The sequence below is a fragment of the Loxodonta africana genome, chromosome 8, assembly GCF_030014295.1.
Source record: "Loxodonta africana isolate mLoxAfr1 chromosome 8, mLoxAfr1.hap2, whole genome shotgun sequence".
NCBI classification, from domain to species: domain Eukaryota; kingdom Metazoa; phylum Chordata; class Mammalia; order Proboscidea; family Elephantidae; genus Loxodonta; species Loxodonta africana.
In genome coordinates, this window is record NC_087349.1 from 33,539,533 (window position 1) to 33,556,428 (window position 16,896).

A 16,896-nucleotide genomic window follows, 5' to 3' on the forward strand; every position below is an offset into this window, starting at 1 on the left:
CATAACAAATTATGGATAACATTGTGAAGAATAGGAATTCCAGAACACTTAATTGTGCTTCTCAGGAAGCTGTACATAAATCAAGAGGCAATGGTTCAAACAGAACAAGGAGATACTGCAAGGTTTAAAGTCAGAAAGGTATGCATCAGGCTTGTATCCTTTCACCATAATTACTCACTCTGTATGCTGAACAAATAATCTGAGAAGTTGGACTATAGGAAGAAGAATGGGGCATCAGGATTAGAGGAAGGCTCATTAACAACCTGCTTTATGCAAATGACACAACCTTGCTTGCTGAAAGTGAAGAGGTCTTGAAGCACTTACTGATAACTACAGCTTTCAGTATGGATTACACCTCAACATAAAAAAAAAACAAAAATCCTCACAACTGGACCAATAGGCAACATCATGATAATATGGAGAAAATACTTTGCAAGGATTTCATTTCGCTTGGATCCACAATCAACACCCATGGGAGCAGCAGTTAACAAATCAAATGGTGCACTGCATTGGGCAAATCTGCTGCACAGACCTTAGGTGTCAAAAGCAAATATGTCTCTTTAAGGATTCAGGTGCACCTGACCTAAGCCATGGTGTTTTTAATCACCTCATATGCCTGTGAAAGCTGTGCAATGAATAAAGAAGGCCGAAGAAGAACTGAAGCCTTTGAATTGTGGTGTTGGTGAAGAATACTGAATATACAGTGGACTGCCAAAAAAAAAGAACAAATCTGTCATGGAATAAGTACAGCCAGAATGTTCCTGAGAAGTGAGGATGAGACTTCATCTCACATATTTTGGGCATGTTATTAAGAGGGACCAGTCCCCGGAGAAGGACATCATGTTTGATAAAGTAGAGGGTGAGCGAAAAAGAGGAAGACTGTCAATGAGGTAGACTGACAAAGTGGCTGCAACAATGGGCTCAAGCATAACGAGGATTGTGAAGATGGCACAGGACTGGGCAGTATTTTGTTCTGTTTTACATAGGGTCATCATGAGTCATCAACAACTTGAGGACAACTTAAACAACAAAAACATATTTATCTATTGTTGTCTTCTTGTAAAAGAGAGATCATATAATATTTGTGCTTATATACTTGATTTCACTTAGTTTTATGCCCTCCAGGTCCAACCATGTTATAATACATTTTGTGGACACATAATTTTTCATTTTGGTTGTGTAATATTCCATTGTATGTATGTACCACAATTTGCTTAACCATTCATCCATTGATGGGCACCTTGGTTGTTTCCATTTATTTGGTATTGTGAACAAAGCAGCAATGAACATACGTGTGTGTATGTCTTTGTCATTATTTTTAGGTGGGATTGCTGGATCATAGGATAGTTCTATTTCTAGGTTTTTGAGAAAGCGCCATACCATTTTCCATAGTGGTTGTACCATTTGAGTCCCACCAGCAATGAATAAATGTTCCAATCTCCCCACATCCCTGCCAACACTTGTTGTTAACTGCCTTTTTTTTTTTTTTTTTTAATCAGTGCCATTTTGGCCAGGGTAAGATGGTATCTCATTGTAGTTTTGGTTTGCACCTCTCTAATGGCAAATGATTGTCAACATATTTTCATATGTTTGTTCACTGCTTGGATGTCTTCCCTGGTGAAGGTTCTGTTCATGTCCTTTGTCTATTTTGTGACTGGGTTGTTTGTCTTTTTGTTGTTAAGTTGTTGCAGTTTTGTAATAGATTTTAGAGATTAGACTGTTATTGGATAAGTCATTTTTGAAGATTTTTTTCCCAGTCTGTATGTTGTCTATTCTTTTAATAATGTTTTTTGATGAGCATAAGTTTTTAATTTTAAGGTGTGGATTGTCTACCATTTTGTCATCTGGTGGTATTTTCTTATGTATTGTAAACTTGTCTATCTGCGATGTTAATGAGTGGGGGATGGGCGGCAGTTGTGTTGATGAGGCAGGACTCAATCTATGGGACTGGATTGTGTCCTGAGCCAGTTTCTTTTGGGATATAAAAGAGAGGAGAGCAGAGAGACGGGGTGGCGGGCTGGACCTCATATCACTAAGAAAACAGTGCCGGGAGCACAGCATGTCCTTTGGACCCTGAGTTCTTGCATGGCGAAACTCTTAGTCCAGGGGGATATTGATGAGAAGAAACTTCCCCCACAGTCAACAGAGAAAGTCTTTCCCTGGGGCTGATGCCCTGAATTTGGACTTCTAGCCTACTAGACTGTGGGAAAATAAAATCTCTTTGTTAAAGCCATCCACTTGTTGTATTCCTATTATAGCAGCACTAGATAACTAAGACATGGTCAGAGAAGAAGCTTTGTATGATTTCAGTATTTTTAAATTTGTTGAGACTTGTTTTTTGTGTCCTAGCATATAGCCTATTCTGGAAAATGATCAGTGTGTGCTGGAGAAGAGTATGTGTTGTGATGCTGGGTGGAGCGTTCTATATACATCTGTCAGGTCCATTTGGCTTATGGCTTTATTTAAGTTCCCAATGTCCTTAATAATCTTCTTTTTTGAGGTTCTGTCTATAATTGAAAGTGGTATGTTGAAGTTCCCTGAAGTTATTGTGGAGCTGTCTGTTTCTCTTTTCATATTAGTCAGTGTTTGTCTCATGTATTTTGGTGTATTGTGTTAGGTGCATATGTATTTATAATTGTTATGTCTTCTGGCTGGATAGACCCTTTTATTATTATGTAATATCCTTCTTTATCTTTTGTAATAGATTTTGATTCAAAGTCTGTTTTATCTGATGTCAGTAAGGCCACTCCTGCTCTTTTTTGTTTACTGGTTGCAGGGAATGTTTTTCTCCATCCTCTTATTTTCAGTGTGTGTCCTTATGTCTAAGGTGTGTTTCCTGTAGACAGCAAACGGATGGATCATGTTTTTTCATCCATTCTGCCACTCTCTGCCTTTTGCATGAGGACCTTAGACCATTTACATTTAAGTTTATTACTGAAAACAAAGTGTTTACCTAATTCATTTTTCTATTTGTTTTTCAAGCATTTCATGTTTTCCTTGTTTTTTTATTCTGACTTTTCTGTTTTTGTTTTTATTTGGCTGCTATCTTGTGATGAGCCTTTTTGCTAATGTCCTTCTTTTCTTCCTAATGTTTCTTCTTGGTGATTTCTTAGTGGTTACCACATATGTTATATTACACAACTAACAATTGCAACAACATTTAACATATGAACAATAGTTAACATACAAACATAACATAATAAAACTATTCCTGATATGGTCTTCCCTCCTGCATTTCTGTTGGGGTATCTCCATTAACATCAATATACGACCTGTATTTGGTAAGTTTATTTTGTACTAATTTCTTACAAACCTGATGCTGTATTGTTTGTGGGATTTAGTATTGGGTTTACTCCCTGAAAAGATACGCTTAGTCCTAGTGATTGCTTGTGTTGCATTTTTTGGAGATTTGTCTCTCTGTCACTTATTTTTTGATTATTTTTTTCCCATGTATAGATATGAGTATTACTTAAGGCTCTTGCCTTTCCATTTGAGTACTCCCTTGAGTAACACTTGCAGAGCTGGTCTGGTGGTGGCCAATTCCCAAGCTTCTGTTTGTTTGGGAATGTCTTGATTTCCCCCTTGTTTTTGAATGACAACACTGCTGGGTAAAAATTCTTGTTTGGGAATTGTTCTCTTTCAGTATTTTATATATCTCACTCCATTGTCTTCTGGCCTTTAGAGTTTCTGGGGAGAAATCCACACTGATTCTTATGAAAGTCCCTTGGTATGTTATATTGCATTTTTCTCTTGCTGCTTTCAGAATTCTCTCTTTGTCTTTGATTTTCAAGAATTTTATTAGAATATGGCTCAAAGATGATCTTTTGTGTCTTTTTTAATTGGGGTTCACGAAGCTGTTCACATCTGGGAAATTCTCTCTGATTATCTCTTGAAAAATCATTTCTATCCCTTTAATGTTTTCATGGTGCCCTGGGATTCCAATAATTTTAATGTGAGATTTCTTAATTGAAACCCGTATTTCATTTTGAGTTTGTTCATTTTTCTTGGTTGTTTTTTTTTTTTTCTCTAGAGACTTGACAAATTCAGTTATTTTGTCTTCTGGTTATTTTATTCTATCTTTTGTCTGACTCAGCTGCTGAGTGTTTCTCTTACTTTTTCTAACTCAGTTGTTTTAGTCTTCAGTCGCAATAGTTCCCTCTCTCTTTTTCATTAGTGTTTTTTTTTTATGTTTTCAGTTTCCATGTTGAGTCTCTTATTTTGTTGCTCTGTACATTTTCTGATCTCTGCTAGTTTATTTTCTATGTGCTTTTTTGTTTTCTTTAAACATACTTAGCAGCATAATCTGAAAATTATCAATTCTTTGCGTTATTCTGGCCTCCATAGGAGAAATTTCCTCTTCTTCAAGGTTGGCTTTTGAGTGGTCCTTCTCTTGTGATTTTTTTGTGTGTTTTAGTATTTTTTGTTGAACTTAGGCCAGAAAATTTTCTGATGGAATGCCCTGTTGGTGCAGGGGCTAAGTGCCCGGCTGCCAACCAAAAGGCTGGGTCCACACCCACCAGCCGCTGCACATGACAAGATGCAGCAGCCCACTTCTGCAAAGACTCTCAGCCCCGGGAACCACACAGGGCAGTTCCATTTAGCCCTACAGTGTTGCTGTGTGTCAGAATCAACCCAGTGGCGGGGACTTGGTATCTTCTCCTGAGAACCACCAAAGGGCACTCTTATCTTTAGGTTTTTTTCCAGTGCTGATTCAGGAGTTCTGGATGCTTGATCTCTAGGATTCAATATGCATCTGTGGGAGGGGGGTTAGCTGGTTGCAGATGCTGATGTAAGTGGTGGGGCTCGACTTTCCTGTTGGAAAGGTAAGGAGGCTCTCTATATCTTTCCCTCATGGATGCCCCTGCACAGGCTCACCCACAGTGTCCCACTGTGGACAATTTGCCTCTGTGCATCCCTGTCAGTCTGATGTATTCCTCTCACCCTGCTGCTCTTGCTGTTCCTCTTGGTTCTAGTGCCCATCTGTCTTGGCCTCAGGGAGATTGAACAATACTCTTGCAGAGCCAGGGCCTCCCTTCACCCTCTCCCAGTTGCATGGCCTGTGAACTCCTACGGCCAATTTGTGCCACCTAAAAAAAAAAAAAAAAAAAAAAATTGGGCTTCAGCTTCATCAGATCAGCTCCTTTTCTGTGTTCCCTGTTTGGAGAGTTACCCAACCCTGTCTCAAAATTGTCGTGAAGAGCGAGCAATCCTGATGCTTGTGGGTAGGTTCTCCCAGGTTCTGTAACATCCCTACTCCTCCTTTCTCTCACTTCTGGACTCAACCTGACTCTCCAACACCTCAGCTGCTGTCTGGAGTTCTGAGACCTCAGTCTTTGCTTGTTTTTATTCACTATTCAGTGGATTATTTGCTGGAAGAGTAAGTGGGACCCTCCTCTCACTTCATTATCTTACTCCATCTCCCTGGGATATTTTTTGAGTCAATCATTTCTATTTTTTTTTTTTTAATATCCATGCCTTCCAAGAATATTAGAAGGCATTATTTTGGTTAATATTTCAAAAGCATACTTTAAAACATTTGAATGTTAGAAGAAGCATTTAAGGCATTTTTCAACAGTACAGATATGGCATGCCAGTCCTTTCTCCATTGGGCAGCAGCTGTGTGGAAGTGATATCATACAAAGGGATGGATGGTTGGAATTGGTACAGGAAATCCAGGTTTACAACCTTATGTTTGCAAATGTTCTTGAATTTTTTGTGTAAACTATGAAAACTTTTCTTCTTCCTTTGCAATCCTTGTATTCTTTTATATGTATCAAAGTTTTAGCTTGTATATCTAGTTCAGTGTTAAATTAGCAATGATAAGGGTATCAGAGTTTTATTAATGATTTTAATGGTGTCAATAAAAAAAGTGACCTTTCCTTCCTTTGCCCTGAGTGGTACCAATTTACCACTACTGAACATTTTGATCAAAGATCGTATAGAAGAATCCTGATCAAAAAGGGAAAAATGAGGAAAAAAATTAAAAATCAGGGACTCTAGACTTTCCGGAGCTGTGGAGGCTGTTTGAACCCCTGAAACTATTTCCCTGAGATAATCTTTAAACCTTAAACCAAAAATATCCTCTGAAGTCTCCTTAAAACCAAACAATGGTTTAGGTTAACCAGTAAAAATGTCTGCCTTGAGCATTATGTTTTTTAAAGAACTATCTACATGGGATCAAACTGACAACAGAAACTTGAAAGATTAGACAGGAACTCAGGGGTCAGTGAGCTTATGTTAATGGGGAAGAAATAACTCAGAGAAGGAGGGTAAAAACGGTTGCGATGTACAACTCAGAGAATGTAATCAGTGTCACTGAATTATACATGTAGAAACTGTTAAATTAGTGTATACTTTGCTATGTATATTTTCAACAACAACAATAAAACAGATAATTTTTTTTTAAAACTATGCTTTCAAGCAAATTACTCAAAATGGCAATATGCAAAAGAGAGCACTGGATATCTTTTCAGTACTTGTAACTTCGATTGATTTTTTTTATTGACTAAATAATTTTACAACTCTAAGGAAAAGATGTAAACTTGTAGAAAATTGATAGCAATGCCATGATTCTTGTTTTAGAGTAAAGCAAATGATCCTTTCGCTTAGCAGCACAAATAATTTTGTTTGCTAGATATACAATTGATTTTGATACAAGTTCTACAAGATCATTTTAAGTTTGTTCAGTTATGTTTTAACTTTTTTTAATTATACTTTAACATTGAGAATGTTTCTACTTTTTTTTTAACCCATAAATATAAAGTTTTCTGTAAGTTTTTAGTAGATACTTTTTATTAGGCTAATGAAGTTCGATCTATTAAGATTTGTGTGAGTAGAGGGCGTGGTTATATGAATGTTTAGTGGAGTTTTTCTTTTCTTTTTTTTTTTTAAAGCACATGGATACTCAAGTTTTCCAGGACTACTTCTTAAAAAGACAATTATTCTCCCATTGAGTTGCCTTTGCACCTTTGTTGAAAATCACTTGTACATATATTTATGGGTGTCTTTCTGGACTCCTTAATCTGTTCCATTGATTTCTTTGACTATATTTATGTCATACCACACTGTCTTGATTACTGAACCTTTATAGAAAGTCTCGAAACAAGTAGAGTAAGCTGTATATTTTTTTCTTCTTTTTCAAGGTCCTTTACAACTCTATATGAATTTTGGAGTTGCCTTGTCAACTGAGAATTTTACTTAGGATTGCTTTGACTCTATAAATCAATTTGTGGACAATTAGCATCTCGACAATATTGAGCTTTCCAATTCATGTACATAGTTATAGCTGTTGCTGTGTGCTGTCAAGTCAATTCCGACTCGTGGAACTGCTGCATCAGGTTTCCTAGGCTGTAATCTTTATGGGAGTAGTTCACTAGGTCTTTTCCCCATGGAGCTGCTGGTGAGTTTGAAGCAATGACCTTTCAGTTAGCATTCAAGTGCTTAACAATTGAGCATAAACAAAAACCTTATGAGCTAGGGCTCCTGTGTACATGGTATATGTCTCTATTTATTTAGGTCCTCTTTAATTCTTTCAGTTTTTAAGTTTACTGTGTATAACTCTTTCAAAAAATTTTGTTATATTTACCTCTAAGTATTAGATATTTTTGATAGTATTATAAATGGTACTTTTATTTCAATTTCTGATTTTGTTTCCAGTTTATAGAAATCTGATTAATTTTTGTATGTTTATCTTATATCCTGTAGCCTTGAATAGCTCAACTATTAGTTCTAGTAGGTTTTTGTTTTGTTTTGTTTTGTAGATTCCATCAGATATTCTACATAGATGATTCTGTTGTCTGTGAATAAGACAGCTTTACTCCTTTCTTTCTGATACAGATCACTTTAATTATTTTTCTTGCCTGGGTGGTTCATTGATCAGAACCTATAGTCCAGATTGATTAAAAGTAGTGAGATCTTAGGGAAAACATCAGCTCCATCACCATTAAGTATAATGTTTGCTTAAAACAACATTCATTATCTCACAGTTTCTATGGGTCGGGAATCCAGAAATGGTTTAGCTGGGCTTTTGACTCTGAGTCACTCACAGGCTGCAGTCATCTCAAGACTCAACTGGGAAAGACAGACAATCCAGATACTGGATTTAGCAGAAAAGGACCTCAAAATAACTGATTTTTATTTTGAAGAAAATAAAGCAAAATCGGTAAAAAGACAAAGATTTAAGAAAGAATTAGAATCTATAAAAAAGAATCAAATGAGTTTTATAGAACTTCAAAATACAGTATCTGAGCTTAAAAAGAATACACTGGATGGATCAAACAACTTACCGTACATAATGAAACACAGGGTCAGTAAGGCAAAAGACATATAAATAGAAAAACGTTAAAGCTGAAGCCATTGAGTAACAAACCAGTAAAAAGCCAGTAAACCAGTAAAAATGGCATAAGAGACATGTGAGATACTCTCAAAAGGTCTACCATATGTGTAACTGAAGTCACAGATAGAGAGGGGAAAGAGATCATGAGACTTAAACAGTATTTAAAGAAACAAAGGACAAGATTTTCCCAAATCCGATGGAAGATAATATTTGAAGAAATATTGAGATTTTTCTAAATTGGATGAAAGATGTCAACCCACGGAAGCTCAGTATATGAAAGATACCAACCTACAACCCAAAGATAAAGATCTAAGATATGAAAGATATCAACCCACAACCTGAAGATAAAGATCAAGATTTTTCTAAATTGTATGAAAGGCATCAACCCACAGAAGCTCAATAGGCTCCAAACAGGATGAATACAAAGAAATTTTTCTATCTGCACTATGATCTGAATCCTTTGAACTTGAACCTTCATATTTTGTGTGTTTTGGAAAGATCTTTGTTCTCACAATAAAGCTTAACTTTCAAAATATTTTTACTTCTGCAAAAAAAAAAAAAATCCTATTTTTTATTACAAAACCCAAAACCAACCCAGTGCCATCGAGTCAATTCCGGCTCATAGAGACCCTATAGGACAGAGTAGAACTGCCCCACAGAGTTTCCAAGGAGTGCCTGGCAGATTCGAACTGCCGACCTTTTGGTTAGCAGCCGTAGCACTTAACCACTAAGCCATCAGGGTTAAAATAAAAGCTAAATAAAAATTCTTACTGTTTCTTTTTCTGTGGTAAGAATTCTAACATTCTCATAGGTAACCGAATATCCTTCCAACAGCAGAGAGATCAGTATAAAGAAAAGCAAAGAAGAAACATCATTAATAAAGTTAAACAATGTATTATCCCTGTTAAATTACAAATTTAAAGATAAATGAAATACAATTTTATGCCTATCAGATTAGGAAAGATGAAAATAGGTATTAAGGTGGCACTCTATCACTACTTGAGAAGTGTAAATCAAATACACTCAAGAAATATGTTATTTTATACCTGAAACCTCAAAATTCTTCACATATTTGACACAGTAATTTCAGTTCTGGGAAGATTTACGTGTAAGTATATTTATTCTAATCTAATTGACAATAGCAAAATGTTAGGATCAATATAAATTTCAAATAGAGATTGAAAGATTAATCAATCGTCCTTATAATGAAAAAGTATATAGCTATTTTAAAGATTAATCAAGTTATTTTAAAATGAAGGGTATACATAATCATAAATGTATATGATTTATATATGTATATACACTTATATCTATATATTGCATAATTGTATATGTACATATAATCGTATATGTATATAATCGTATATTTATATTATGTTCTCAACTATTTAAATAAAATTATATGCATAAAATAACCCAGAAAATGATATAACAGTGTTAATATTAATTGGTTAGAAGAGTATAGTGTAAAATTATTATTTTCCTCTTTACACTCTTCTGCATTTCCCAGAGTTTCCATATGGATAGAAATTGTGTCTCATACTCCTTCTTTTCGTGCACCCATAATTTCTCACTTCCTTGCCTTTTTCTTTGACCATGCTCCTCCAAAATGACAATCTCTTTTATCTCTGAGTGCTGATTAGTCTTCCTGATTCAGTTCAAATTTTGCCTTCTCCAAGATTTCCATAGAAGCTTTACCTGATAGTCCTCTTTAAAAAAAAAAAAAAGTCCTCTTTACCACATCTAAATTACGATAGCACGTTAGCTCTGCCTTCTTTATCACTTTCCACCTTAGGTTACAGCTATATCTTGTATATCTTCTCTTATGATTCAACAGGTGAAAAACTTTAATTGAGCAAAAGTTTTTTTTCTTTTTTTGCTTTCTTGTGTATTTATTTATTTTTTTTAGCTTAGTGCATAGTATTAAAGGTGTTAAAAGTAATCTGTTGAACGGAGAATACAGGGTGGAGAGGAGGAGTGTACTGTCTCACTAGGGGGAGAGCAGGTAGGAGTACACAGCAAGGTGTATATAAGTTTTTGTATGAGAGACTGACTTGATTTATAAACTTTCACTTAAAACACAATTAAAAAAATTATCTGTTGAATGAATAAATTGCTGACTAGGTGGATAGCAATCACAACCAGTAATTCTATAATCCACAAGTTATACAAAAATGTGTGTACATATTCAAAAATATTGGCTAAAAAACTTCATCTTTTTCCTAGAGAGTATTATTATCTGAATGACAGACATATAATATATGTGTTTTGGTTTTGGTAATCATTGCTGTAAGTCCTTTACATAAATTAACACATTAAAATTTCACAATTACCTTATGAGGAAATTTCGGCATGAAGAAATTAAGTAGCTTGGACAAAGTCATACAACTAATAAGGATTTGAACCCAGGTAGCCTGGCTCCAGACATCTTGCTTATATTACACTGAAATGTTGTATGCCTCTGGAAATAAGTGGCTTCCAAAATTCTTTCATCTGTGCAGAATTAATGTTTGAGATAAATTGCTTATATATACAGATTTATATTTTTATTCATATTCATTTTTATTTTTTGCAGAATGAATGAACTTCACTGTCCAACTTAATTGAAATCAAATGCTAATACTAGCCTGCCACAGTATTAACTGCCCTTTCTACTTGGTTTCATAGCTGAATCTTTTGAGATATATCTTTTGATTAATCAATTTAGAGTCATTTCCAGAAAGCCACTTTGAAATAATCTATATATTTGCAAATGAATGCAGATAGTTTACTAGTCAGTTAATTATTATCCTTGTCCCAAAGGAATGAGATTGGAAGAAATGTGTTTCTGTGGGAGGGGAAATATGGCAGGGAGAAGCCTAAGATGATAGGACATAGCTGTGACAGGTGATCATATGGATAAGCTTGGAGTGAGGGACCTAGTGTATCCTTGGGACACCAGAGGTATGCTTGGGGTCGATGGCCATTGCAGGTCAAAGCCTGGAAGAGAAAGGAAGGAGGTGCTCAATGATCAACGTATTTTAGAATTTTCCTTGGAATTGACCTCTTTGGGGGATATTAATCTGAAAAACCCATAGGTCCACCTACGGTATTCTGAAATTACTTGTGATATCCCCCCCTACAAGATATTTTAGCTTCTTTTGAAGGAAAAAAATAAACATTAAAAATAGCAGATGGAAGAACTGTGGTGGCAACAAGCCAGGTTATCTTGCTTAGCTACACAGACACATCCACTAGAATAATTTACTCCAAATAACAGAAGGATGCAGATAAAAGGGGCAGAAGACTGGAATTTCTATTATCAAAGATGTGCCAAGAATACCTGATGGACTGCAATTATCATTTTATCCTCACCAAAAACGAAGCTTGTACGTCAAGATTATTTCAGAGCTTCGCAATGGCTATGTGTCTATAAAAACAAATCAGTTCAATTAGAAGGATAAGTCCATTATGTTGTTGTTAGGTGCCGTCCAGTCTGTTTCGACTCATAGAGACCCTACGTACAACCGGATGAAACACTGTCTGGTCCTGCGCCATCCTCACAATCGTTGTTATGCTTGAACCCATTGTTGCAGCCACTGTGTCAATCCATCTCATTGAGGGCCTTCCTCTTTTTTGCTGACTCTCTACTTTACCAAGGCATGATGTCCTTCTCCAGGGACTGGTCCCTCCTAATAACATGTCCAAAGTATGTGAGACATAGCCTTGCCATCCTTGCCTCTAAGTAGCATTCTGGCTGTACTTCTTCCAAGACAGATTTGTTCATTCTTCTGGTAGTCCATGGTATGCATATTCAATATTCTTCACCAACACCATAATTTAAAGGCATCAATTCTTCTCCGATCTTCCTTATTCATTGTCCAACTTCTGCATGCATATGAGGTGATTGAAAACACCATGGCTTGGATCAGGTGCATGTTAGTCTTTAAAGTGAAATCTTTGCTTTTGAACACTTTTAAGAGGTCTTTTGCAGCAGATTTGCCCAACGCAATATGTCATTTCATTTCTTGACTGTTGATTGCATAGATGTTGATTGTGGAGTCAAGTAAAATGAAATCCTTGACAACTTCAATCTTTTCTCTGTTTATCAAGATGTTGCTTATTGATCCAGTTGTGAGGTTTTCGTTTTCTTTATGTTGAGGTGTAATCCATACTGAAGGCTGTAGTCTCCGATCTTCATCAGTAAGTGCTTCAAGTCCTGTTCATTTTCAGCAAAGAAGGTTGTGTCATATGCATAATGCAGGTTGTTAACGAGTCTTCCTCCAATCCTGATGCCCTGTTTTTCTTCATATAGTCCAGCTTCTCAGATTATTTGTTCAGCATAGAGGTTGAATAAGTATGGTGAAAGAATACAACCCTGACACACAGCTTTCCTGACTTTAAACCGTGCAATATCCACTTGTTCTGTCTGAACAACTGCTTCTTGGTCTATGTATAGATTCCTCATGAGCACAATTAAGTGTTCTGAAATTCCCATTCTTCAAAATGCTATCCATATAACACTATGCTGTAGTTGTTAGGTGACGTCGAGTCAGCTCCGACTCATAGTGACCCTATGTACCACAGAATGAAATGCTGCCCGGTCCCGTGCTTTACTCGGAATCATTGTTATGCTTGAGCCCATTTTTGCAGCCTCAGCGTTAATCCATTTCATTGAGGGTCTTCCTCTTTTCTGCTGACCCTGTATTTTACCAAGCATGATGGCCTCCAGGGACTGATCTCTCCTGGCAACATATCCAAAGTATGTGAGACACAGTCTTTCCTCCCTTGCTTCTAAGGGTCATTCTGGTTGTACTTCTTCCAAGACAGATTTGTTCATTCTTTTGGCAGTCCATGGTATATTCAATATTCTTCCCCAACACCATAATTCCAAGGCGTCAGTTCTTCCTTCGTCTTCCTTATTCATTGTCCAGCTGTTGCATGCATATGAGGCCAATGAAAATACCATGGCTTGGGCCAGGCACGCCTTAGCCTTCAAGGTGACATCTTTGCTTTTCAACACTTTAAAGAGTTCCTTTGCAGCAGCTTTGTCCAATGCAATACATCTTTTGATTTCTTGATTGCTGCTTCCTTGGGTGTTGTTTATGAATCCAAGTAAAATGAAATCCTTGACAACTTCAATCTTTTCTCCTTTTATCTTGATGTTGCTTATTGATCCAGTTGTGAGGGTTTTTGTTTTCTTTATGTTGAGGTGTAATCTATACTGAAGGCTCTGGTCTTTGATCTTCATCAGTAAGTGCTTCAAGTCCTCTTCACTTTCAGCAAGAAGGGCTGTGTCATCTGCATAACACAAGTTGTTAATGAGCCTTCCTCCAATCCTGATGCCCCGTTCTTCTTCATGTAGTCCAGCTTCTCAGATTATTTGCTCAGCGTACAGACTGAATAGGTATGGTGAAAGGATGCAACCCCGATGTACACCTTTCCTTAACTTAAGCCACACAGTATCCCCTTGCTCTGTGTGAACAATTGCATCTTGATCTATGTAAAGGCTCCTCATGAGCACAATTAAGTGTTTTGGAATTCCCATTCTTTGCAACGTTAGTCTGTCCAGACTAATCTGTCTTAGTCTGGAAGCTCAGCTGAAATCTGTCCGCCATGGGTGACCTGGCTGGTATCTGAATACCAGTGGCATAGCTTACAGCATCACAGCAACACACAAGTCCCCACAGTATGACAAACTGACAGACACGTGGGGGACATAATATTATAGTTGCTTATTATAGTGGCTCACTACAGTTGTATATTTTCTTGTAGATTGCACCAAGAGGTTGATTGACCTTTTATACTCTTCAATTGGCTTTTAGAGCATCATATTGTCAGAGTCATTGTAGTGTCATGCCTTTAATTGTATGCTAATATACCTTGTCAACTTGGCTGGTGGCCCCTATGTAGATGGTCTTTTGTGCTTTTAACACTTAGGTTATGTATGACCTGTCAGAGTATGTTCTAACTATAATGGTCTACTCTCAGAGCACACAAATCCTTTCTCCAGAGTGACAGATATTCTGTACTCCTAGATTTCTTATTTTAACCCAAAACACATCTTCTTGCCTGAGAGTAAAAGATGCTTGTATATACGAAGAAAAAATGACATCTCCATAAGCATTTTGTAATACTTTATCCCCAATTACAAATAACAATACCTGCATGTGGTACATAATTCTAATGATATAATTCAGTCTTTGTGTTTTACTGCTATTCATAAACTGCTTCAGCAGAACTATTTGTGATTTATGGCATCAATAGAACCCTTTAAATTACATCCTATATTATGTCGAAGGGCATGTATTGCCCTATGGTCTCACATGCAATGTCAGAGACAGAGGGAATGAGAAATGGAAAATTGTGATTTCACTGTAAATCAAAAGCTAAGTGTTGTTTATGAGCACTGGAGTTTTAGCACATGATATCATTTATTTATTTATTTATTTTTCTTATAGCATTTAACCTGATGTGGGACAAAATTTAATGCAATCAACAACTCTTTGTATTTTAAAGTTTTTGTGCATCAATAACGAAAGTCAGTATTAAATTTGTATTTTATTTTCCTAGAAATTAGTCTTTTATTTTTAAAATCGACTGGGTTTTTACAGGAAGAATATTTAAAGATTCATGTGTATACTCCTCTCAATGCTAGGTACACACTGTAGACACACTCTATAAACATCTGTTGACTTTTCCATAAGTTTAAAAAAAAAAAATTTCCCAATTAAGCTAATTTATCCGTAGACAGTTAACTATAAGAAAATGAGACAATGAAGGTTGCGCTTGAGAAGCCATCTCTAGCACAAATGGATTGCTTTTTAATTTGGATTGTATGTTTTTGGAGAGAAGCCACAGACCCAAACACAAAAGTTAGATTCAGAAGAGACTAAATTTAGTTTATGACCAAATAGTTGAAGTAAATATCATCTTTAGTGATTTATTTTAAGACTCAGGATCATAACTGTAACTTTTCAAAGTATTCTGGGGGATTTTGATCTTGATTTTTTACAGAATCAAGATGTTTTTGACCTAAGATTTCCCCCCCCCAAAGTCTGAGCCTAATAATGGTCATAAGAGTGGTAATTATTTGTGATTCAAACACAAGCTTTTCATTTTAGTACAACCAGATTTACTAACTTGGGGGAAAATAGTGTAAAATGCTGACCAAACCAGGGTGAAAAAGCAGAGAAAATAAGGCACTTTTGGTCTTGTACTCATTATCCTTAGCACGCACAGAGAGAAGTACGCCTGCTTCCTAGTGAATATTACATTGTCTTTTCCATTTATGATAGTTTACTGTGTACTGTGAGAGGATTTGCTGCCTCCAGATCCTGTCCATACCATGTAGTAACTACTGCAGCAACTCTGGGAAGTTTCTATTAACAAAAGATATGTATACAGATGAAAAGGAGTCATGTTAAAAAAGTAGACTCTCAAGCCCATTTGGATTCAGTTAATCTCTAAAAAGGCTGGTTAAGGAATCAAAGAAGTAGATGGGGTTATTTCTACATTCTATGCGTCTAATATTTACCTCCAGGCAAATATGAAATAATTCTTAAATAACTGTGGCTACTTAAAATTTACAGAATTGAACTAATGCAGAGAGTAGTTGATCTTAAACTGACAAAAACCAGATAGTCTCTTAATGTTACTCTAAGGAATTTTAAACTGACTCTGCTAAAGCTGAGGTTATTTGCCTTGGGGATGCCTAATGGAAGGGTTATTATAACACTGTCCACAAATAGGGGCCTTGAGAGAGGCAGGCCATAGCAGTCCATTGACAGCTAATAGATTGGGCCATTGCCATGCCACAGTGATCTCCAAGGCCAAAGGTCATATCCTTCCCTTAATATTTAAATAAAGATACTTGACAAGAGCAGAAAACACCCTATTGCCCGTGATGACTGCTGCTCAATTTATAAGAACCTTTACAAAGTCATGCTAATTCTCGGCCTTCTTAGAATGCATGGTAACCTTTCATAAATCCATCTTTTCCAGATGTCCTTGGAAATGACAGTTATAAAACTACAAGTGATTTGTAATGCAAAATGGGACTGACAGACTTGAAGATTAGGGCTCAATGTACTAAAATGACTAAAGATTATAGCTAACGAAAGGCATAAAATGCATCGATACATAGCTGTCGAAGTAGCTCAAGATTATTTTAAACATCCTTAGTGAACACTGGAGAAAAAAAGGAAAAAAGAAAAACTTATAATATTAATAGGAGCAGATTACTTCATCAAGATAATGGAATAGAATTTTTCTGTTTCGAACAGCTGGAAGACAGATTACAAATAAGTTGTGCTTTATTTTTCCAGGAAGCAGAATTTTTGTTTGTTTGTTTTCTCTGATGAGTTTTTTTTTTTTTTGTAAATGTATGAATTTGATTTAAAAAAAATCTTTAGGGACTACTGGACTAGTTAAACTTAATTCTATATTCTTTTTTCTTAACTTTTAAACATGAATCAATGACATACCAGATCCTATTAACATATCTAAGATGAACCAAAAATTAAAACCTATTGAAAAACAATTTTCATACTTATTCCGTACCACAGAGATGACTTATAATA